Source organism: Piliocolobus tephrosceles, chromosome 3, assembly GCF_002776525.5.
Source record: "Piliocolobus tephrosceles isolate RC106 chromosome 3, ASM277652v3, whole genome shotgun sequence".
Classification (NCBI taxonomy): domain Eukaryota; kingdom Metazoa; phylum Chordata; class Mammalia; order Primates; family Cercopithecidae; genus Piliocolobus; species Piliocolobus tephrosceles.
The window spans coordinates 1367534-1394086 of NC_045436.1; the positions used below are offsets into that span (position 1 = coordinate 1367534).

At 38.2% G+C, this 26553-nt stretch overlaps 1 long non-coding RNA gene across 1 annotated transcript in view; it reads right to left on the reverse strand.

Moving 5' to 3' along the window:
- Positions 1-475: 475 nt before the first annotated feature.
- LOC111528078 overlaps positions 476-26553 on the reverse strand; it is a 46071-nt gene continuing 19993 nt past the window's right edge. The window contains exons 2-4 of the long non-coding RNA XR_002726859.1: positions 9618-9676; positions 8396-8684; positions 476-563 (exon numbers count right to left, since the gene is read on the reverse strand). This is a non-coding gene — a long non-coding RNA (uncharacterized LOC111528078). The remainder of the gene's footprint in view (positions 564-8395; positions 8685-9617; positions 9677-26553) is intronic.

Below are 26553 nucleotides of genomic sequence, written 5' to 3' on the forward strand. Positions count from 1 at the left end.
ACATTTTATAATGGCTGTATTGAACTAAAATAATTCCGATACTATCTCTTTCTTTCATATTGTTACCACAAGGAGGAGAGTTGGAGCCGAATGCTTGCTATTTGCACGGAACTGTGCGTCCGGTCCGCAAGTACAACATACAGTCACAGGCAGAGTGAGGCATCTGAAATTGTAGAAATGTCTGAAATAGTTGCTGGCCCAAAACTACTCTGATGAGAGAACAGATGGGTGACAGCCTGGAGTTTCTATAAGCAGTTAGCAAAAATAGTCAGTGTTAGCAAACAACATCCATAGTAACAAGCCTGAAATCGCCAAGAGAATATTTTTCATTACTGATGTGTAAACATTTGCCAAAGTTATGACGAGCAGAAGCTGCTTCTCCTAACCTTGTGGTGCCCGCTCTGCTGAGTGTCTTTCCGAAAGCATTTCACTGAGCTCATGGTACCTGTAAAACATCTCGTCCAGGAGCCTTACTTTATCAAAGAGTATGCGACACTTTATCTAATGGGGTGTGCTTCCAGGAAATGTGTCCCCAATCATACACGCTACTTCCTTTCAGGTTGCTGAGGGAGACAACAGAAGAAAACAAAATATTAGTGGATTCATAAGAATTATCACAAAAGCCCCGAAAAACAAAAATTCATTTTGTTTACAAGGTAGGATTTGAGAATAGAAGAATAGTAAGTAATTATTCCTGTTTGTAATGATATTATGTGAATTCCCCTTTTACCGGTTTTCTACTGATACTGGAACAAAGTACTACAGACCTCGTGACACAAACCACCAGAAATGTGTTATCTTCCAGTACTGTAAGTCGGAAGCCCAGCAAGGATCTCCTGGGCTAACATAAATGAATTAGTTGGACTGTGTTCCCTTCGAGGGACTTTAGGGAGAGTCAATTTTCTTGCATTTTCAGTTTCTGAAGGCCAACAATGATCCTTGGCTCAAGGCCCCTTTCCTCCATCTTCAAAGACAGAACCGTTGTATCTCTCTGACCATTCTCACATCAGCACGTTTCCTTCTGACTCTGTACTCTGATTCCTTCTCATACCTTTAAGGACCCTTGTGATTCCACTGGCAGGACCATCTCCCTATCTCAATGTCATTAAGTTTAAGTACATGTGAAAGTCCCTTCTGTCATGTAGGGTAACATATTCACACGTTCTAGGAAATACCCTGCCTACCATGGCCCCATTGCTTAATTAAAAAGTTGGTAATGAGTGAAATGGAAAAAATGCAAAAATAATTTAGTCAGTGTCAATTATTTTAACGCGTATGTTAAATGTAGATTTTTATTACTAGGATCAAACCAAGGTGTATATTCTACGTGGCTTTTCAATACTCTTCTACTCAAATAACAACTACAGAAGGTAAAAAGTATACAAAAAGATGGTGTAGGAAGTGGTCAGTGCACGAGACCAGAAATTACGCACCTGTGTAGTGGTATTGGCTCTCTTATGTGCTGTGAAATCTTGGAAAAGTCATAATTTTAAAGGTCTTTTAATTATGGAAAGTGGGGTATATTATGCATCATTATCAGCATATACAAAGATACTTTATAAATGTAATTTCTCACTCTTTCCACTCAAAACATTATAAAACTCACAGGAGAAACCTGCATGTGAAAGTTCGTTGTAAATTGTAAAACACCATATAATTATGAGGGATTTGTAAAAATCCTTATAAAAGTTTTTGAAAGCTTTTCACATGTATTAATTATCATTGATTCAAAGAGAGTTATAATGTATGTAGGACAATTGTTATTATTCTCTTTTCAATTATACAGCAATTGAGACTGACAGGATGTTTGTTGTCCCAAGCCAAAATGGTAACAGATTTGAGATTCCAGTGCTCCCTCAACGGGATTCTTTACCTTACCTCCTGGGTATGCGTTCCTACATCCGCTTGTAAATTAAGGGATTAAACACTCAGGAAAAAAGCACACAATATAATTTCAGTCCATAATTGAAAGCTTGACCTCTAACAAAATGAAGATTTAAAGAATCATGAGAAAGAAAGGGACTGCCAATGCGAGCAGAGGAAACTCATCAAGAATGACTTGACAGGAAAGAAAAAATTTTAGATGTAATTAATTTCAAAGATTTATAATCAGCCTATGGGTAGGCAGAGGAGTGGACCAGTAATCCTGACAATTTGAAGTTAGAGTTAGTGTTTGCTTTTGTGTAGTGTTAGAAAAAATCGTGTAAAGTGTAGAATTATGCCAGTAGACTATCTGTTATACAATGAAGAAAAATTCTCACGTTGTCACAAAAGTATAAGATGCTCAATAATAATGAGTGACTAATTATCAGAGGAATGCAAATCAAAACCACAATGGTATATCACCTTACTCCCATTCAGATGAATACCACCAAAATAAATAAGTAAAATCACAAATATTGACAAGAATGTGGACAAATTGGGACTCTTGTGCACTGTGGGGGTTGTAAAACGGTGCAATAGCTATGGCAAGTGAAGTATTGAGGATTTACCTAAAAAGATTCAGTGATTTCTTTTTTTTTTTTTTGACGGAGTTTCCTCTGTCCCCCAGGCTGGAGTGAGTGGCACCATCTCGGCTCACTGCAAGCTCTGCCTCCCAGGTTCATGCCATTCTCCTGTCTCAGCCTCCCGAGTAGCTGGGACCACGGGCGCTGCCACCACGCCCAGCTAATTTTTTGTATTTTTAGTAGAGATGGGGTTTCACCGTGTTAGTCAGGATGGTCTCGATCTCCTGACCTCGTGATCCGCCCACCTCGGCCTCCCAAAGGGCTGGGATTACAGGCGTAAGCCACCGCTCCCGGCCAAGACTCAGTTATTTCAATGTAATCATTTAAAATCGAATGGGGAGTGTATTTTAAGTAGACTCCGTATTTAAACTGAAGGGAGATAGTTGAAACTGGAAGAAACTGTAATATTGTTCATTGAACATTCTAAATTATTCAGCTATCTGTTGAAACATTGGCTCAAAAGCTATAGTGGTTTTCAAAAAATTGAATATGATCTAGCAATCTCACTTCTGAATATATGCCCAAAACAATTAAAAACAGGGTCTTGAGGTATTTCACACCTATGTTCATAGCTGTACTATTCACAACAGCCAAAAGGTAGAAGCAACCTAAACGTTCATCAGCAGATGAGTGGATAAACAAAATGTGATAAAGGCACACAGTGTGATATTATTCAACATTAAAAATGAAGGAAATTATTTCACATGCTATAACATAAATGAACCTCGAAGACTCTGTGCTAAATGAAATAAGTCACTTACCAAAAGGCAAATACTATATGATTCCACTTATATAAGGTATTTAAAGTAGTAAAATTTATTGAAACGCAAGTTAGAATAGTGGTTACCAGGGTTTGGGGAAAGTTGAAAAGTGGGAATTGTTGTTCAATGACTATAAAGTTTTACTTTGGCAAGATTATTCACGTGAATATACTTAACATTACTGAACTACACACTTTAAAAAGAGCTCAAATAGCCAAGGCAATCCTAAGCAAAAATGACAAAGCTGGAGGCATCACATTACCAGACTTCAAACTATACTACAAGGCTACAGTAACTAAAACAGCATGATACTGGTGCAAAAACAGACATATAGACCAATAGAACCAAATAGATAATCCAGAAATAAGACCAGACACCTAAATCATCTGACCTTTGACAAATATGACAGAAACAAGCAATGGGGGAAAGAACTCTTATTCAATAAATAGTGCTGGGATGACTGGCTAGCCATATGCAGAAGACTGAAACTGGATTCCTTCTGTACAGCACACACAAAAATCAACTCAAAATGTATTAAAGTCTTAAATATAAAACCCAAAACTATAAAAACCCTGGGAAATAACCTAGGAAATATCATTCTGAACATAGGAAGTGGCAAAGATTTCATGACAAAGACACCAAAAGCAATTGCAACAAAGCACAAATTAACAAATGGGATCTAATTAAACTAAAGAGCTTCTTCACGGTATAAGAAACTATCGGCTGGGTGCGGTGGGCTCACACCTGTAATCCTAGCACCTTGGGAGGCCGAGGCAGGCAGATCATGAGGTCAGGAGTTTGAGACCATCCTGGCCAACATAGTGAAACCCCATCTCTACTAAAAATACAAAAATTAGCTGGGTGTGGTGGCGCATGCCTGTAGTCCCAGTTACTCGGGAGGCTGAGGCAGGAGAGTGTCCAGAGTGACACTCCAGGCTGCTGTGTGGATGCAAGGACTCACTCGCCTCCTATTGCAGACATAGAAAGGGTCCTCCTCATAGACACAGCCACCAACCCGGAGAAGTAAAGGAGAGTGAGGCTGGGCACAGTGGCTCACACCTGTAATTTCAGCACTTTGGGAGGCCAAGGCAGGCCATGTGTCTATTAAAAATACCAAAAAATATTAGCCAGGTGTGGTGGCACATGCCTGTAACCCCCAGCTACTCCAGAGGTCGAGGCATGAGAATCACTTAAACCCAAGAAGCGGAGGTTACAGTGAGCCAAGGTCACACCATTGCACTCCAACTCCAGCCTAGGTAACAGAGTGAGACTAAAAAAAAAAAAAAAAAAAAAAAAAAAAAAGAGAGAAATGAGAGAAAAGTAGAATATTGAAGATTTATCTGAAAAGACTCAGTTGTTCCAAAACAATCCTTTAATATCTAATAGGGAGTTGTATTTATTTTAAATACACTCAGTATTTAAACTGAAAGGAGACAGTTGAAACTGAAATATTATTAACTGGAAATTCTAAATTATGCAGCTATCTGCTGAAACGTTGACAAGAGCAGGCCCATGATAGAGAATAACAAAACGGTATCTTCTGTGGATACCTAAGTGGAGTGCATGTTAAATGACTATTCTCTGTCTCAGTTTTGACTGAGGCCCCAGGATAGGAACCATCAATGCTACTCATATTGCAGAACCATCTGTGAATCCATCAAAGCAGACCTTGCCAAGGAGGTGGCTGGGAATAATTTGGGGACCTGTAAAAGACCACTTGCCTCCATTCTTTTAGAAATATTGGAGAGGAAATTAGAAAGTTTTTGTGGGGAAGATATTGGTTTGCTGCTGTTCCACTACTGGGCCTCCAGGACTTTTCTGAGGGACAAAGATGCCTGCTAGGGACTCACTTTACATTTGTGTCAGGAGATGATGGGTCTGTGTTAGTCTGTTTTATGTTGCTGTAACAGAGTACCACAGACTGGGTAAATTATGATGAACAGAAGTTTATGTGGTTCATGGTTCTGGAGGCTGGAAGTCTCAGTGCATGATGCTGGCATCTGACAAGAGCCTTCATGCTGCATTATTTCATGATGGAAGGTGGGAAGGCAAGAGAGGGTAAGAGCAAGAGCCAGAGGAGGCTGAGCTTGCTTTTATAACAAACCTACTTTCTTGATAATGAACCTGTCTCCACGATAATGACATTAGTCCATTTATGAGGGCTCTGCCCTCTTGAAGGTCCCATGTCTCAAAACCGTTGCACTGGCAAGTAAGTTTCCAACACATTCCAACCAAAGAAGAGTCCTCAGATCCACCCAGAGTCCAGAGGTGTCCACTGTGGAGTGGGCAGATTGGTCTCATTTAACCCTTTGTTGTGACTTGCTGGCACCTGTTCCTAGAGCCCATGACCCTGACCATTTGACATGCATTCTTTGAAGTCCTTACCAGTGGCGTCCTCTTTATTGTGATTCTAGATGTGGCAGACAGAAAGACATAGAAAGTGTGACAGTTTGGGGTTCATTTTAGATGCTACCCAGGAAGACTACCCAGGACTTGTCTAGAAAAGGGTGAGTCAGCAGCTTCCTAGGAGCGGAGGGAGGAGACAGAAATGGTTGAGGTAAAGAGATACAACCCTGCATTTCTAGCACCATGACCAGAATGGAAGCAATACTTGATTTCCTGACTGTTCAAGGGCATATGCTCTATGTGACATGAGGGGTAAAGAGAAAGGGTTCAATTGTTAAAATTCAGCAGTCATTGGAGTTGAGCATCATGGCTTACTCAGTTCCTGGGGAGGACAGGTGTGCTCGCCTGCCAGGCTTGCATTGAAGCAACTAGCATTTTCTGGTCTCTCTGCCCACTAAGAAAGAGCTAGAAGAAGAAAGGAAAACTGCAGCATTCAGAAAGTGGAAACATTTACGGAAGCAGAGATTTTACTATGTCCCTCAAAGAAAAAATTAGTAGACTGAAAATAGCTGCCAATGCCCACCATGTGAATTAGCATGAACCACCCCAATTAAATAGAGAAATATTTCAATGGTGATTCCAAACATACATATTATATTGAATGTGTTCATATGAATTTTAAGTAGTCTGCTCTCCAAAAAGCACTAAGGGCTGCTTTGTACAGCACAAGAAATGGCCCTGAATGCCAAAAAGTTCTTTCAAAAACCACAAAACTACTTGATATACAGTTTATCTGAAAAAGATTCCCACAAGGTATAAACTGAATTCCTTAAACACGCTACCAATAGATGAAGCAAAATAGTGGTTTAATAAATGCATTATTTTCTATAAAAGTATATCCAAAAGAAAAAAGTTGGAAATTAAAGATGTTATATTAAAATATGCCATTGTAAGTTGAAACATTTTTGCATTAAATTTTAAAAATTCTCATATTCAGAGAAAGAAGAATGTGAGATATTATCCATAAAGTGGCTGATATGGCATTCTGAATTTTAAAATTGGGTATAAAGAAAACAAGTTATTTTAACTTCAAAATGACTATTCTTAAAATTAAGCCCACCTTATACACAGAAGACATGGAAATTTAGGGCCCATCAACAAAAAGGGAAAAGTAGATTTATTCAGTCAGTCCATTGGTTGCATTTGATTATTTTACAAAAATTTAAAAATCATTAAGAATTGAGGTTGTCTTTTAAAAAATCATCCCTGCAAATGTGTGTAGAATTGTGATGCTATCATGCTACCTAACTTCAAACTACACTACAAGGCTACAGTAACCAAAACAGCATGGTACTGGTACCAAAACAAATATATAGACCAATGGAACAGAACAGAGGCCTCAGAAATAACACCACACATCTACAACCATCTGATCTTTGACAAACCTGACAAAAACAAGAAATGGGGAAAGGATTCCCTATTTAATAAATGGTGCTGGGAAAACTGTGCAACATACGTAGAAAGCTGAAACTGGATCCCTTCCTTACACCTTATACAAAAATTAATTCAAGATGGATTAAAGACTTAAATGTAAGACCTAAAACTATAAAATCCCTAGAAGAAAACCTAGACAATACCATTCAGGACATAGGCATGGGCAAAGACTGAAACACCAAAAGCAATGGCAACAAAAGCCAAAATAGACAAACAGGATCAATTAAACTAAAGGGCTTCTGCACAGCAAAAGAAACTACCATCAGAGTGAATAGGCAACCTACAGAATGGGAGAAAATTTTTGCAATCTACCCATCTGACTAAGGAGTAATATCCAGAATCTACAAAGAACTTAAACAAATTTACAAGAAAAAAACAAACAACTCCATCAAAAAGTGGGCAAAGGATATGAACAGACAATTCTCAAAAGAAGAATTTATGCAGCCAACAGACACATGAAAAAATGCTCATCATCACTGGTCATTAGAGAAACGCAAATCAAAACCACAATGAGATACCATCTCACGCCAGTTAGAATGACAATCATTAAAAAGTCAGGAAACAACAGATGCTGGAGAGGATGTGGAAAAATAGGAACGCTTTTACACTGTTAGTGGGAGTGTAAATTAGTTCAACCATTGTAGAAGACAGTGTGGCGATTCTTCAAGGATCTAGAACTAGAAATACCATTTGACCCAGCGATCCCATTACTGGGTATATATCCAAAGGATTATAAATCATGCTACTATAAAGACACATGCAAACGTATTTTATTCTGGCACTATTCACAATAGCAAAGATTTGGAACCAACCCAAATGTCCATCAAAGATAGACTGGATTAAGAAAATGTAGCACATATACACCATGGAATACTATGCAGCCATAAAAAAGGATGAGTTGATGTCCTTTGCAGGGACATGGATGAAGCTGGAAACCATTATTCTGAGCAAACTATCACAAGGACAAAATCCAAACACCACATGTTCTCACTAATAGGTGGGAATTGAACAATGAGAACTCTTGGACACAGGGCAAGGAACATCACACATGGGGGCCTGTCATGGGGTGGGGAGCTGAAGGAGGGATAGCATTAGGAGAAATACCTAATGTAAATGACGAGTTGATGGGTGCAGCAAACCAACATGGCACATGTATACCTATGTAACAAACCTGCATGTTGTGCACATGTACCCTTGAAATTAAAGTATAATAAAATAACATGAAATAAATAAAATTAAAAGGAATTGTGATGCTAAAAGAACTTCCAGATACAGTTCTGGACTTACTCTTCCATGCATGCCAGCACCGCATAACAAGAGTTTCCATCTAGCGCAGATTTGTTTACAACAATGCTTTCTCGGGGACTGCATATGCATTTGTCTTTTATGGACTTCTGGAATGCCAATGTGGACAAGCTCCTTCCAGGCCTGTGAATGTGCAGGAGTCCACTGCCATGGCGATATCGTTCAGATAACTATCCTGAGACTTACACGAATCATACCAGAGTCTCAGCAAATACTTAGCAGACACTCACTGTATCTACTGCCTTGATCATTTTGATGTCCCAAGGGCGACCTGACTGATTTTTCTGAAATACAATTCAACACTCACATCCTCTTCTGTCTCCAAAAATAAGGATAAAACTCTTGGCATGCAAAAGAAACAAATATTTAGAGGCCCTAAAGCAAGTCTGTGGCGAGCCCGAGTTCTGGAAAGTTAATGTACAAAGCCCAAGACCAGTGGGGTACCGTGGTACAGACCAGCTGAGAGACTCCAGAGAGATTTCACAGCAGACCTTCAATACACAGAGAAACACACCCATGACCAAATTCTCCTCTATGAAGAGTTTGATCATTTATTACCTAGAAAGCAAGCTATGCATTTCCATAATAACATAGTCCTCTCAGACTGGGATCACCGTGGAAGCATGTTGGATGAGATTCAAGTTCTCTGAGCTGGGTGTGCATTGAAAGCTGTGGGACATTTCATTTAAAATTTAAAAAGTATAAAAGTATAATTTTATACTTTTAAGAACCATGGATTGGAAGAGTCACTTTCCTTCCACAGTAACTTATCTTGGCTAAAGGAAAGCTTCAGTTGGCAGGACCCGTGGTATCACAGAGCCATGCCCTTTGGTGTAAATATCTAAAATGTTTCGACTACCCTTGGAAACCAAAAAAGCTGTGAAGGCAGGAGGAGTGGAGAAGAGGAAAGAACTGAGGAGATTCTGCTATTATGTGGAGAAGAGGAAAGAACTGAGGAGATTCTGCTATTATTAGTTTTTAAATCTTGGTTGATTGCTTTCTTTGATTATGTTTTGTTTTAAAGTAACTTCACAATAAGTAATAGAAGAAAAAGTATATAACTTAGGACAAAAGAAATAAAAATGATATTTAAAATAAAATATTGATCAGAAGCAGATTTCCCCTCCTAGTACCAACCTATATTGTATATTTTCATATTTTAAACATGGAAAATAACTATACTTTATCTAAGAAGTATACTTACCAATAACTGTCTTGTGTCAAACAGAAAAAGATGTAAGTAAACTGCATTGTTCAGTGTTACTGTGAATAGCTAGAGAAAAATACTTTTAATAGAACAATGATTCCTAGTTTCATAATTTAAAAAAAATTGACAGTAGTCTTGAGCACTAAATAAACTTAAGTTTAAAGTATGACATTAAGTTCTAAGGCAAGTGAGATACCCCAATCTGCCTTTGTGAATAGAATCTTTAAAGCATGTTTCTATGATTTTTCTTAATGTGACTGATGATATTTTGGAGAATAAACATAACTTAAGTAACTTCACTAAAAATTAAAAATTCATACAAAAGTTATCTCGTTCACATAATTTTTCATTCAAAAAACCTGATGAGTAAAAAACATAACTTTGCTCTTGAACTGCAATTTTTCCAAATATTTAACCAACAACAATCAAGACTTTCATTTTATAAACTTGGAAACAAAATCAGCACACCCCAAACTGGTGATGAGAATACAACTTCTGTTCTTTATTGCATAAGATTATATTCAGATATTGAGACACACGTAAAGTTCCACCTTAATGAACATAATGGATTAAGAGACACAGCACTCTTATGGCATAATGCACCAAATTTCATAATGTAAACCCAAATTATATTTCAGATTCTGTCTCTAATAAGTCACATGGGATAAGCACTCCACCACTCTTACTTACTTTAAAGAATTTATTATCTCTTCTTCAGCAACCCAATCCCAGAGTCACACTTTGGGTAATTTCATCACCTACTTTGCCTTGCCTCTTCTCAGTCTCCTTCTACCTTCCGTATTTCCATTTGTTCTCCATGAAGCCACTAAGTCCTCCAACCTCTTGCCTCCCTCCATTTTCTCCTAAGCTGTCAAGCCCTATTGTGTTCCCTTGTTTCTGCACTCAGCCAGGACCAACACACCACATATTATTTCATCCAAGCACACCCGAGAACCCTCGATATCCTTCATCCTTCCCTATACTACTCCTGAAAATTTCCAGTCCTGGAGCCAGTAATGTGTATTACAAATGGAGAGTTTTTCGATTCACTTAGGCCAGGTTTATATTTGCCTCACCATTCAGCAGAGTACTTTTCTGCCACAATTCTCATTGATTCCCCATAGAGTGGTGACAATAATGTATCGATCGCAAGGGGGCAGAAATGAACCATGTGAGCTTGTGCCCACATTCTCCAGTGTCCGATATGACAGCTGCTTCATCAAGAATAGCGTTTTTCTACTTCTTTTTAAAATTCTCAGGCTGGGCGCAGAGGCTGCCACCTGTAATTCCAGCACTTTGGGAGGCAGAGGCGGTGGATCACGGCATCAGGAGTTCAAGACCAGCCTGGCCAAGATGGTGAAACCCCATCTCTACTAAAAATACAAAAAAATTAGCCAGGCATGGTGGTGGGCGCCTGTAGTCCTAGCTCCTCAGGAGGCTGAGGCGGAGAATTGCTTGAACCCGGGAGGTGGAGGTTGCAGTGAGCCGAGATTGCGCCACTGCACTCCAGCCTGGGCGACAGAGCAAAACTCTGTCTCAAGCAGACAAACAAAAGTTCTCCAAACCCGAAGCACAAGAGGAGCAAGGCACACACCCTATGACTAACAGCACTATGACAAAGGCATTGTTTGCAGAGCTTCATTCTTGACACTGTGCACAGGAGAGGATGTTTGTTTGATTAGTTACCATCTTTTCTGAATATCTTCAGCTATCTTCTCAAAGCTTTTCCTTCTGTAGTCTCTTACCCTCTCTCAGTGTTCTGTCAGCAGGTGTGTTTAACATGTATTTTATAAAGATGACCAGGACAACCTTCAAAGAATCATAATACCGTCCTGTAACCAGCCCCAGCCATCGATGAATCCTACAACCTTCCACTGCTGGTGTCTTCTGAAGCTGCAGGAAAGGGTCCATGTTAAGGAATCTGTGTTTATTGAGAAATATATTTTCTTTCTCTTATAATGATTGTCATTCTCCCTATTTTTTATATCAAAATAGTTGAATGTATGTAATATTAGGAGTTAGGAATTTTCTATCTGAAGTTTAGATGTTGTTTGGACAGCTCTACAGTATTTGCAGGGTCCATGGTAGGAATGCATACAGCCCAGCAGGGAGGCCCACTTTACATGCATGAGGTTTACTTTTGTGCATTGAAAACACAGAACACTGTGTACATTTCTGGTCCGTAAAATACCATTTTCAAAGACATAAGTACATTGAAACTCAAGGTATAGTTTTGATGATAGCCAAAACAGTTGAGTGTTTGGTTCTCTTACGTGCGTGCATCATTACATACCAAATGAATACATTATGCAGAGTGGGGACTGCAAATACAGCCTGGGGGCTGCCCACGGTCTTCTGACATGCTACCTTCTGTTATTCTACTCATTTCGCAACTCTAGACTCTAATGACTCTCTGAATGCCCTTTTGAGGGATAATTGATCAAAATGAAAATGGCAGCCCCCATTCCCGGCTGCATGGGATGATACAAGCACGTAGGGCCAGAGTAACAGGGCTAGGAGGAAGAGTTCTGTGCTGCCTTCTGGAATTTGACCCTATTTGAACTTTACTCATGCTTTACATACCATGGGCTTCTCCACCATTGAAAAGGAAGAAAAGAATGCTGAGTAATGACTTCATGTGGAAAAACAGAAAAGCAGACACTTCTTGGGTCTGCATTGCTACCGGCACCTGATTTCTTCTCTGATCATTGAGAAGCTCAGCGTGTAAGAGTCCACAAGCAGCAGATAAGCTGTAATAATACATGAAGCGAGTAGAGCCAATTAACCAGCATGTACTCTGTGTTTCTGCTACTGTGGCCACATGCTGGGTTATCATCTAATCACAGAAGGATCGAGGCCACCACCATTAAGTAAGTACATCTCTAAGGTCATTTTGGAAGCCAATTCAAATATCTATTTATGGAGATAACCTGTCATAAATGGTGTGATTATATTTCTGCTTGGAGTCTGTACAAATTGTAATAATCTAAATATATTTATAGCTTCCTGAAAGAATAAAATACTATTATATATATCCTGTCTCTGATACCTCCTATGTAGACAAAAAGGAAAAACAGGTGAGAGAACTGACTTTAAAATAACGTAGGAATCACTGTGAAAAATATCTGACAAATACAAGGACCTCTGGGCCAAACTGAAGAAGTATAAAGAGCAAAAACCTTACCTTTTAGACACTGAACATGGCACCAATGTCCCTGAGACCTCCAGGGACCTGAGAGCCCAGAGAAGAATATCCTAATTAGAAGAGAGATTTAGGGGTGTGATAATGCCGTGGGAGAAGTGGAGAACATTGCTCTGGAGTACTCCATTCTGAGAGAGAAAGAGAAAGAAGAGGTATCGGATTTAAGGGAGACTCCGCAGGTTATTATAATTCTTTACCTCAACACAAATCCCAATTCAGAGGTCAAGCACAGAGAAGAAAAATTGCAAAAATTGAAAAGAGAACAAAAACTGCAGTCAGCTTTGCATTGACCAGAAACAACTGAGCTGGAAAAAAAAAAAAAAAAAAAAAGGCTGTGGATTAAAGAGTTTCATTGAGAGACATGCTGACATTTTGTCTGAGGGCGATCTGCACAAACTGAAGGAGGCTGTAGCAATCTGCAGAGAGACCTGTCCCTGGAAAACAGACCCAAGTCGCTGTGCCCATCACTGACAGACTGGATGAAGAAAATGTGGCACATATACACCACGGAATACTATGCAGCCATAAAAAAGGATGAGTTCATGTCCTTTGAAGGGACATGGATGAAACTGGAAACGATCATTCTCAGCAAACTAACACAAGAACAGAAAACCACACGCCACATGTTCTCACTCATAAGTGGGAGCCGGACAATGAGAACACGTGGACACAGGGAGGGGAACATCACACACTGGGGCCTGTCAGAAGGTGGGGGGCTAGGGGAGGGACAGCATTAGGAGAAATACCTAATGTAGATGATGGGTTGATGGGTGCAGCAAACCACCATGGTATGTGTATACCTATTTTGTAACAAACCTGCACGTTTTGCACATGTATCCCAGAATTTAAAGTATAATAGAAGAAAGAAAAAATAGACCCAAATCATTCCTATGTCCCACTAAAGTATCTATATATTAAAAAATAAAACTTTTTGTTTTTTTTCAAGACAGGATCTTGCTCTGTCACCCAGGCTGGAGTGCAGTGGTGTGGTCTCAGCTCACTGCAACCTCCATCTCCCGGGTTCAAACAATTCCTCTGCCTCAGCCTCCTGAGTAGCTGGGATTACAGGTATGCACCATTATGCCTGGTTAATTTTTGTTTTTTGTAGAGATGGGGTTTCACCATGTTGGCCAGGCTGGTCTTGAACTCCTGACCTCAGGTGCTCCCAAACTGCTGGGATTACAGGCGTGAGCCACCACGTCTGGTGAAGAAACAAAACATTTTAAAAGAGATAAATTAGAGTAAATATGTACAACATACATTAACAACAGAACTAATTTCCTGATAAATTAAAATTTCCTGAAAGTAAGAAAAAAAAGATTATTTAATTATAAATCTGGTCAGAAGAAAAAAATCAGGCAAGACATATAAAGGTAATATAAGGGGGCCAGATGCGGTGGCTCACATCTGCAATCCCAGCACTTTGGGAAGCTGAGGCGGGCAGATCATTTGAAGTCAGGTGTTCAAAACTATCCTGGCCAACATGGTGAGACCCCATCTCTACTATAAAAAAATACAAAAATTAGCCAGGCATGGTGATGCACACCCATAATCCAGGCTACTCGGGAGGCTGAGGCAGGAGAATCGCTTGAGCCCCAGAGATGGAGGTTGCAGTGAGCAGAGATTGCGCCACTGCACTCCAGCCTGGGTAACAGAGTGAGACTCCATCTCAAACAAGGAAAAAATAAAAATGTAATGTAAGGATGGGCACAGTGGCTCATGCCTGATTCCCAGCACTTTGGGAAGCTGAGGCAGGATGATCACTTGAGCCCAAGAGTTCGAGACCAGTCTGGTGTTCTCTAAAACAAACACACGAACACACAATTAGCTGGTAGCTGGGCGTGGCGGCTCACACCTGTAGTCCCAGCTACTCAGGAGGCTGAGGTGGAAGAGTAGCTTGAGCCCAGGAATTCCAGACTGGCTGCAGTGAGCTATGATCATGCCATTGCACTCTAACCTGGGCAACAGAGTGAGAACCTGTTTCAAAAAAAAAAAAAAAGGTGGTAGTATATGAGAAGAAGATCCCCATTCAGAAAGTGAGATACGTTCAGTAGTTGCGTATGAGAGGATGGTAATCCTCATTCATAAATTGAGATCCATTCATTTAAACATTCACGAAGCTTATTGAAGTGAACCATTTGGCAGTCAGAATCCCGCTGCGTGACCATGTTAAACAGGTTGTGGGACAATGGGCACTTTGTTACTGTACTGATATTACCATGTGGGGATGGAAACTGAAACAGTTTTGGAGAATCGACTTCGGAGACAAGTTGGTTATCTTTTATCCAGGATTTCACTCCTAATAGAAGCTGCAGCTACCCTTGCAAACAGATTTGTTATTAAAAATTACGGTACATTTTTGCATTTGTATAATAATACAATATATTGTCACCAAAAACTAATTAGGCAAGTATATATGTAATATATATGTGATACTTGTGAGAGTATAGATATGTGAGATATTTGAGATATTGTTTAACGTAAAAAGCAACTGTCAGAGTGTGTATAGAGTAGTTCATTCATAATAAATTTTATATTGCTATACATAATATGCTTTCTATGTACAGAAAATAACTGGAAGTCCGGGCAAGAAACTGTTTCCTCTGAGAACTGGAATAAGAGTAAAGGGGACACTTGTTTTCAACTTAATCCTTCTCTATCTGTTCCAAAAATATTTCTTACCAGCATACAAAACCCTCAGAAGAAAAACATATTTTTGGAAATATTTGATGTACTTAAGATAATTTTAGGAAGACATCCTTAAATATTGCTATCTTTCAGTTTTAGAATTTTTGTCTGAAGTCAAACTGTGAGAAAATGAAACACATTATGTTGAAGTTAGTTGTTTCTACTTAGACATATAGATGCATATGAACTAGTTAACTTACGTGATGAAAGTAATAAATTTGATAATATTTAGATAAAAACTTTTTTCTCTTAAAGAAAAATATATTTTGCTATGACAAAATATTTAACAATAAAGTTTTATTTCTAATAATCTTCTGTGAATCTGCAGCCATTGCAAGCCTGTTTTTGTTTTTATGGTAATAATATCCAAACAAACAAACCAAAAAATATAGAGCAGGACCAGGATTTGAAACTTAGCACACTAATGATTAAAGTTTATTAAACTATAAAATCCCAGTAGAAAAATGATACTATATTAAAAAATGGTACTGTATAAAAATTTGTATTTATTTTACTTTACAAGGGAAAACATGTTAAACCAATTGATTTGACAGGGGTGCCGGACTCTTGCTTTCTTCTGTTCCAGATAGGTTATTTTAGAAACCCCTTTTACAAGTGACATTATTTCTTCATTACTTTAGAAATCATGGCAAGAAGAGTTTTTGTTTTGTTTTTCTTTCATTTCTTCTACTTTTGTGTAAACCACCTTCATTATAACTAGGTGTGACATGAATCAAAGAGGAGTCATGCTGAATAAAACTCCTGACATGGGCCTCTGGATTTAAAAAAAAACATAATAAATAATAGTCCTATTTCTCTCTGGTAGCACTTGCCATATGATGAAATATACTACATTATTCAAAACAGCAGAAAGTCTAAGTTTCTGCATTTGCTGAATAATGAAATTGACAAAAGTTACATTTATTAAGAAATACAAGTGATGACATTTAAAACATATTTTTATTTAGTCCACATATATCTATTATTACCCTCACCAGTTTTTTGTGTTTTTTTGTTTGCTTGTTTTTGTTTTTGAGATGGAGTCTCGCTGTGTCACCCAGGCTGGAGTGCAGTGCTGCGATCTTGGCTCACTGCAAGCTCCGCCTCCCGGGTTCACACCATTCTCCTACCTCAGCTTCCCCAGTAGCTGGGACTACAGGTGCTCGCCACCTCGCCTGGCTAATTTTTTGTATTTTTAGTAGAGAGGGGGTTTCACCATGTTAGCCAGGATGGTCTCAATCTCCTGACATCATGATCCGTCCGCCTCAGCCTCCCAAAGTGCTGGGATTACAGGCGTGAGCCACCATGCCTGGCCCTCACCATTCTTAATAATTATTATTATTCCCCAAAATGAGTAAATTGAGGTTTTGAGCATGTCTGATGTTACACAACTAATAAATAGCAGGACTGGGTCTGACTCCAAGCCATCTCAATCACAGGGCCACATTCATGGAGGTGAAGCCTTGGTCTACAAACCAGTAAAATTCTACCTTAGTTAATCGGAAAACAAGAACTCAAAAATGCTCATATATATTCTGATTATATGCCAATTAAATTTACTTTTTTTCTTAAAGAGCTTTTCTCTTTATCTATTGGGTGATCAATTTTTATCTCCCATGTCCCATATTGGTATGTTATTTACTATGCCTTATACTTTTTTCAGAATAAACGATGCTTAAATGTCCAAATTTTGGTATGTTTTGCAAATAATGCAAATTTAAGTATGAATTAGAGAAAAATGCTTTAATCATATTTATAACTAACCCAAACTTTTAATTAATTACATTTAAATTTCCAGGATTTTTTTAACTTAAAAAGTCCATATAATTCTGGACTAATTATGCTAGCTGATTACCAAAATCCACACTGCTATTAACATGCCTATGCTAATTTCTTTTAGAAGTTCATTCACATGGACTGTCACAGAATATTCTTCTTGAAATAATCCATTGTTGCTTCTTCCTTTAAAGAAACTGGATAAATTCATTCAACAAAACATTTCTATATAATCTGAGTAATAGTTAACACCAAACCGTGTCAAATATGTACAGAAGTGAAAGGGGTATTTAAGTGTGATTTTCCTAAAAGGTAGATATCTAAGTCTGTACAAATAAAATGAATATTTCAAAGACTTACTTATTTGTTTCCAGGCATCAGAACTAATTACTACAGTCCATTTTATGAAGAGTAAGAGTTAACACCTTTCTTGATGGATAAAAGCAATTCAGTGTGAATAAAATACCCAGTGTATATAGAACATTGACACTTGAGCTAGATAGAAGTGACCAGCATGATTTCCAAATGATCATTTTTATTAGATAACTGAAGTATTATTAAAGAGAGTGTTCCAGTCTTTGAAGTGCAAGTGTCTGCCAAACCAGAAGCCCTGCCCCTTTAATCTGCATTTAATTATATTTTCTTAATGGCCCCTTGGTCTGCTCTTTCTCATAATTAAATAATTTTATTAGTTGTAATGGATCATAAATCTAAGCGTAATTCTGGATGTGAAAGTATCACTAAGAGGTATCTCAGCTTCATTCTTTTCCAGGTCAACTCAACATAATTTTAGCAGTTGGGTTTGTTTTCAAAATACATCCTGAATACATTTTTATAACTTCTGGAATTGCATATTTGTCTTTATTCTCTATCCCTACTTTACTAAGTACACCTTTAGATAAAAAAAATCATGGCAATTTTTTCTGCAGCATCCTCACAGTCACCCCATATTCCATTACAGTGGGCCTCTCTATTGCTGTCTAATGAGTATAACTTTCATGGCAATTTTTTCTGCAGCATCCTCGCAGTCACCCCATATTCCATTACAGTGGGCCTCTCTATTGCTGTCTGATGAGTATGACTTAGCACACTCTCTATTTGGTTTTGATTTTGGAAATTTCTGCACACGGTGAAAGTTCTTCTATTTGGGTTTGCTTATTTGAAATCACCAAATATTCACTTAAAATAATAAAAGTCAAAGTATGTTTTATGAGTATTCAGAATGATAGAATATACTTGATAATTTGGACTAATCTTACGGAGTAAATTTGTCTTTGGCATAATGATCTCAAGATTTTCCTTTACACTTAGTGCTGTCTTAAAAAATAACACTCTATAACAAAACAAGATTAATCAAAATTAATATAAATTGGCCTAAACTTATTAAACTGAACATTTTACTGTTAAGTAAATTATACCTCAATGTTAAATTCATCCATTCTTCCACCCATCCATCCACCCATCCCAAGTCTTCTTCACTGGAGACCAGTCTTTGATCACAAGCCATCTGGGAATTCCAGTCAAACCTGCCTCTGCATGTTGGACACAGTGTACACTATTGGTGGCAAGCTACTAGCATCTGGGGAGTCTGCTGCTGGCTGTGTAAGCTTTATTCTACTCAAGGGAAACCCCTCTTTCCTCTTGGCCACACACGTCCCCAAGTAAAGGCAGCCTCTGCATCTGGAGTCAGGTTGGGTGTAGTTCAAGGGAGGGGAGGATCTTCTATTGGCTGCATTTTCATAGACTTTTTTCTCTTCTTCAAGGGCCTCTATGAAAATTCATATGTGAGAACTGCATGCACCTTAAAACCTGGGACTCAGTCACAACAGCGTATAAACCAGTTGGCCTCATTGGTATGTTTCTTGTTTTCTGTCTTTCCTAGTCAAAATTGTTCTTTTTTATAGAAACAATATACCTTCTTAATTTCTAGCTTCATGCTAGATTTCTCTATTTACCTGTCTCATTGAGCATGGGGTATGTAAGAGCACTTAATGATCAAAAATACACTTAATGATCAAAAATATAAGTTAAATAAAAGATAATGCAGGTTTTCAGATGAGAAAACTAAGAGTCAAGTACTTGAAGTGCATATACATAACTAGAGTAGCATTTAGAGAGAAAAAATACTAATTGACCTGGTATTATAAATGTATTTTTACACTTTTCAAAGTGTGCACACACCACACTTACGCACATAAAATTTAACTGACATTTGCATATGTGCCAAATGTTACATGCTTCATAAATATTAACTCATTGAACCCTCATGATAAACTAGAACACAGATACTATTATTAGGCAGCTTTACAGATGGAAGCGTGAAGATATTTGCCTATGGTTATGAAAACAGTGAATTGAACTACTATGTCATACTGAGTATCATGATCTAGAAAAAGGAAGCTCACAACATGGGCCATATAAATATCATCATCTCCACTGGGGAAATGTAGAAATCCAGGCAGGGAGCATTTAAACGTTTGGCTCAAGGGTACTTGAATAGATCGGAGCTAATCCAGGAACCCATAATGAAGGTTAGTTCTGATGTCTGTCCAATTTCTTTTCCCAGTATGTTATATTGCCAAAGTTTCTGCAGTTTTGATAATCACACGAAGCAAATATGAGTTAAATTATTTCTCCAAGATATAATTTATTGATATTAAATTTTAGCATTAGAATAAATGTTTATGAAAACACAATCAGGATTCAAAATAAAAAAACTTAATTTATACATAAATGATATGAACAAAATGCATGAAGTACTAAGCTTCAAATGCAGTATTTCAGATCAATAGTTTATACCATTTTAATTCAACAAATGTCTGTTGAATGCTTAATATACTCATGGGCTATAGAATAAAACTAAAAAACAGAGGAAATATAATCCCTGACTTAAAGTTATGAATCATCAGACAAGAACATAGGATTCTTTTTTTTTTTTTAATCTTGGGAAGGAAAATAAAATGATTTTGAAGACACTCAGCAGCATGTATGGTTTAATATAGGGCTTGGATTATTTTTTCCTTTCCTAGTTGTACCATATAAATAACAATGAAATTGAAGTAAGAAAATATGGTGTTGAATCACAACAATATATGTTCTTAATCAAATCCTGTAATCTCTTTTATATTCAGATCATCCATTGTTAAAATATCATTCATAACGCTTACCTCAAAAGTTAGGAAAATAAAATACTATATAAAGGATTGTGTAAACCACAGCATGCTGTGAAAACTAAATTTGATCATTTAAGTGAAATTAATATTTATATTTAAAGCATGGAGACCTATTTGTAGTAATTACACCTTGCTATTACCTGAGGAAAATGCAAAGGAAGATTCATTGCAGCGTACCTGTGGAGAGTCACAGGCCGTGCCAGAGACTGTAAATACACAACCTCAATTACTCTTCATCATACCTCTACAAATGGTCATCACATAATATGAGGAAGCTGAGTGTCAACGTGACTCTATGGCATCTCTGAGGCCATAGCATTAAAACATAGCAGAACTTAGGTCTCATTTCAAACTTAGGTCTTTCTAGCTTGAAAAGCTCTTTTCCATACCTCCATGCCATCTCAGCAATTTATGTTGGCTGAATTTCTTAAGATATGTTAATATTTTAAGTGTGATAAAATATACCTATACAAAAGTTATATAAGTTATCTGAGGTCAGGAGTTTGAGAACAGCCTGGGCAAAATGACGAAACCTCATCTCTACTAAAAATATAAAAATTAGCCGGACATGGTGACAGGTGCCTGTAGTCCCATCTACTCAGGAGGATGAGGTAGGAGAATCGCTTGCACCCAGGATGCAGAGGTTGTAGTGAGCTAAGATCGCACCACCGCACTACAGTCTAGGTGACAGAGCGCGACTCTGTTTCAAAAAAAAAAAAAAAAAGTTATAAGCTGGGCGCAGTGCCTCACGCCTGTAATCCCAGCACTTTGGAGGCTGAGGTGGGCAGATCACGAGGTCAGGAGTTCAAGATCAGCCTGGCCAACATGGTGAAACCCCGTCTTGAGCTAAAAATACAAAAATTCGCCGGGTGTGGTGGCACATGCCACTCGGGAAGCTGAGGCAGGAGAATCTCTTGACCCAGGAGGTGGGGGTTGTAGTGAGCCAAGATGACACCACTTCACTCCAGCCTGGGTGACAGAGACTCCATCTCAAAAAAAATAATAAAGTTATGTAAGTTATCATCCTAACCATTTTTAAAAGTACAGTTCAGTGAACATTACATTGTTGTGCAATCATCATCAATATCCATCTCCGGAACCCTTTCAATCTTGTAAAACTGAAACTCTAACCATTAAACAAGAGCCCACCATTGCCTCTCCACCAGCTGCTCACAACCCCCATTCTATTTTCTGTCTCTATGAATGTGACTGTGTAAGCGGGATGATTGGCGGAACACCAGGAGTTCAGTCTAGGTTCTTCTACTGGCTGCACAGAAAGCCAAGAACTGAGACGACGAGTATTGCTAAGGACGAAGGCTTTAATCAGGTGCTGCAGCCAAGGAGATGGGAGCTCAGTCTCAAATCCCTCTCTGACCAACTAAAAGTAGGAGTTTATATAGCAGGGAAGGAATGTAACAATGTGTAAGCCACAATGTGTAAGGAAACAGGAACTAGTGAGGGGCAAGGAAGTGATCATGATGAATGAGGGGTCTGGCATCTCATTGTCTGGATGTGGTAACTGGGTGAGTTTCAGTTCTTTTTTTTATTATTATCATTTTATTTTTTGAGACGGAGCCTCCCTCTGTCGCCCAGGCTGGAGTGCAGTGGCCGGATCTCAGCTCACTGCAAGCTCCGCCTCCCGGGTTTCCGCCACTCCCCTGCCTCAGCCTCCCGGGTGTCTGGGCGCCGCGGCCCCCCCCGGCTAGTTTTTTGTATTTTTTTTTTTTTTTTGTATTTTTTAGTAGAGACGAGGTTTCACCGGGTTAGCCAGGATGGTCTCGATCTCCTGACCTTGTGATCCACCGGTCTCAGCCTCCCAAAGTGCTGGGATTACAGGCTTGAGCCACCGCGCCCGGCTGAGTTTCAGTTCTTTAATACTTTTTTTTGAGAGGCCTGAAGTTCATTTCTTGAAGAAGGAACTCAGAAAAAACAAATACAAGTTTCAAACTGTAATACAACAGGGGTCAATGTCTATGTTCATCGAAAAACTTTAAAAAAATATGGGACTACTGGGTCTGTTTCAGAATCATACAGTATTTATCCTTTTATGCCTGGCTTATTTCACTTACCATAATGACCTACAGTTGTAGCATGTGTCAGAATTTCCTTCCATTTTAAGGCTGAAAAATATTTTATTGCAAGTAAATGTCATATTTTGTTTATTCCTCCAGCAACAAACACTTGGCTTTCTTCCACCTTTTGACTGTTGTTAGTAATGCTGCTTATCAACATAGGTGCAAAAATATCTGCATGAATGCTTCTTTTTAATTATTTTTGATATATACCCAGGAGTGAAATCACTGAATCATATGGTAATTCTATTTTTAATTTTTTGAGTAACCACCATACTGTTTTCCATAGTGGCTGCACCATTTTATCTCCCACCAAAAATGCAAAAGTTTTCCAGTTTATGCACATCTTTGCCAATGCTTGTTATTTCCTGATTTTTTTTTTTAATAGTAGCAATCCTAATGGGTATAAAGTGGTATCTCAGTGTTTGCAAGTCACAGTTTTGACTTGCATTTCTCTAATAAATAGTGATATCGAGCATCTCTTCATGTGCTTATTAGCTATGTGTGTATCTTCTTTGTAAAGATGTCTATTCAAGGCTTCTGTCGATTGTTTAATTGGGTTGTGTGTGTGTGAGTTTTAAGAGTTCTTTATATATTCTTAATATTAACTCTAATCAGTTATATTATGTGCAAATGTTTCCCATTTTGTGGGTTGCCTTTTCATTCCGTTGATTATAGCCTGTTCTGCACAGAAGTTTTTAACTTTGGTGTAGTCCAATTTACTTTTCTTTGTTATCTATGCTTTTATTGTCATACCAAAAAAAATCATTGCCAAATCCAGTGTCACGAAGCTTTCCCCTTATATTTCTGTTTAAGTGTTTTATAGTGTTATCTCTTATGGGTTAGGCCTTTGATCCATTTTTAGTTAATTTTTTGTATATGGTCTATGGTAATGGTCCAACTTAACTCTTGCATGTGATTACCTCATTTACTCAGGACCAGTGGTTGAAAAGACTGCCCTTTCTCTATTGAAAGTTCTTGGCACCCTTGTTGAAATCATTTGACCACGTATGTGAAAGTTTAATTCTAGGCTCTCTATTCCATTTCATTGGTCTATATTCCTGTCTTTATGAGAATAACCACTGTTTTGATTACCGTAGCTTTGCAGTGAGTTTTTAAATCAAGAAGTATGAGACCTCTAAACTTTGTTTTTCTATTTCAAGATGATTTTGGCTGTCATAGATCCCTTTAATTTCCATTTGAATTTAACAATGAATTTTTCCATGTCTGCAAAACAGGTTGAGATTTTGATAGGGATTGCATTGAAGCTGTAGATCATTTTAGGGAAGACTAACATCTTAACAACGTAACTGTTCTAAGTCATGAATATTGATATCTTTCCACTTATCTATATCTTTCTTTTATAGTTTTCAATGTATAAGTCTTTTACCTCAGTGGTTAAGTTTGTTCTTAAGTATTTTATTCTTTTTAATGCTATTGTAAATTGAATTGTTCTTAATTTCCTTTGAGTTACTCATCATTAATACATATAAATGCAATTGATTTTTGTGTGTTGATTTTGAATTCTGCAACTTTGCTGAATTCATTTTTATGTAACAGTTATGGTTTTCTACACATAAGATTATGTGATCTGTGAACAGAGATAAATTTACTTCTTCCTTTCTCCTGTGGATGACTTTTATTTCTTTTTCTTACCTAATTACTCCAGGTAGGACTTGTAGTCCTAATACTAATTAGAACAGAAATGGTGAAAGAGGGCATCCGTGTCTTGCTCTTCTTAATCTTAGAGGGAGACCGTTCAGTCTTTAACCATTGAGTAGGATGTCAGTTGTGGAGTGTTTATATTTGGCCTTTACTATGTTGAAAGTTTCCTTCCATTACTAGTTCGTTGAGTGTTTTGTAATAAGAGCATCTTGTCAAATTTTTTTTTCTGCATCAGTTGAGATGATCACATGGTTTTTGTTCTTCATTCTGTGAAAGTAGGGTGTTACTTTGATTTTCATATACTGAACCATTCTTGCATTCCAGGACTAAAGCCCACTTTGTAATAATGTAAAATCTTTTTAATGCCTTGTGAATTCAGATTACTAGTATTTTATTGAGGATTTCTGTATCAGTATTAATCAGGGATATTGGTCTGTACTTTCTTTTCTTGTAGTGTATTTGTTTGATTTTGGTATCAGGGTAAATCTGGTCTCACAGATTGAGTTTGGCAGTACTCCTTCCACTTTGCTTTTTATTGAGAGTGTAAGAAGGATTTGTTTTAATTGTTCTTTAAATGTTTGCTAGAATTATCCAGTGAAGCCATCTAACCCTTAGCTCTTCTTTGCTGGGAGGTTATTACAGAGTTAATCTCCTTCCTGTAAGTCTGTTCAGATATTCTGTTTCTTCGTGATTCAATCTTGGCCATTTGTGTGTTTCTAGGAATTTGTCCATCTCACCGAAGATGTTCAGTTTGTATAAAATTGTTCATAGTCCTCTTTTATAATCCTTTTTATTTCCGTAAAATTGATAGTAATGTCTCCTCTTTCACTTCTGATTTTCAGCTTTTTGAGTCTTCTCTCTTCCTTAATCATTCTAGCAAAAAATTTCTCAATTTTGTTAACCTTTTTGAAGAACCAATTCTTTGTGTAAAAAGTTTTTTATTTAACTTTACTATTTTGTTTGTATTCAAATTTATTATCTTGAAAATACATTTGTTGGCCGGGCGCGGTGGCTCAAGCCTGTAATCCCAGCACTTTGGGAGGCCGAGACGGGCGGATCACGAGGTCAAGAGATCGAGACCATCCTGGCTAACACCGTGAAACCCCGTCTCTACTAAAAAATACAAAAAACTAGCTGGACGAGGGGCGTAAACCTGGGAGGCGGAGCTTGCAGTGAGCTGAGATCCGGCCACTGCACTCCAGCCTGGGCGGCAGAGCCAGACTCCGCCTCAAAAAAAAAAAAGAAAATACATTTGTATATTAAAATATACGGCCAGATGCAGTGGCCTATGCCTGTAATCCCAGCACCCTGGGAGGCTGAGGCAGGCAGATCGTCTGAGGTCTTGAGTTCAAGACCAGCCTGGCCAATGTGGCCAAATCCTGTCTCTACTAAAAACCAAAAAAAAAAAAAACAAAAGCTGGATATGTAGTCCCAGTTACTCAGGAGGCTGAGGCAGGAGAATTGCTTGAACCCAGGAGGCAGAGGCTGTAGTGAGCCAAGATTGCACCATGGCACTCCAGCCTGGATGACAGAGTGAGATTCTGTCTCAGAAAATGTGTGTGTGTGTGTGTATATATATAAAAATAGAACTAATCATACATTTGGTAAATGGCACATCCATGGTAAAATACAAGCTTTCCTAACTTAAATACCATGATCTGTTCACCCAATATGTGTCTGGAATTTATTTCTTCCCATGGGTTCCCGGTCTTGCTGACTTCAAGAATGAAGCTGTGGACCCTCACAGCGAGTCTTATAGCTCTCAAGCCTGGCACCTCCAGAGTTGTTTGTTCCTCCTGGTGGGTTCCTGATCTCGCTGACTTCCGGAATGAAGCTGCAGACCCTGGCAGTGACTGTTACAGCTCATAAAGGTAGTACAGACCCAAAGAGTGCGCAGCAGCAATATTTACTGTGAAGAGTGAAACAACAAAGCTTCCACACCATGAAAGCGAACCCCAGAGGATTGCGGTGCAGGCGCTAGTGGTCAGCTTTTATTCCCTTATTTGGCCCCACCCATGTCAGGCTGATTGGTCTATTTTACACTGATTGATCCATTTTACAGAGTGCTGATTGGTCCGTTTTTACAGAGTGCTGATTGGTGCATTTACAAATCTTTAGCTACAGAGAGTACACAGAGTACTGATGGGTGTGTTTATAATCCTCAAAGTCCCCGCATGACTCAGAAGCCCAGCTGGCTTCTCCTCAGTATGTAGTTAGTTCTAACTCCACTTCTAAAACCTTAAATATCATATTTAATATAACTGATGGTACGGTAAAAGATGAGGTTGTTTAAAAAGTAAAATCATTACTCAGTGAACATGCTCCCTTTTAACACATAACTGGGACAACAGAGAATT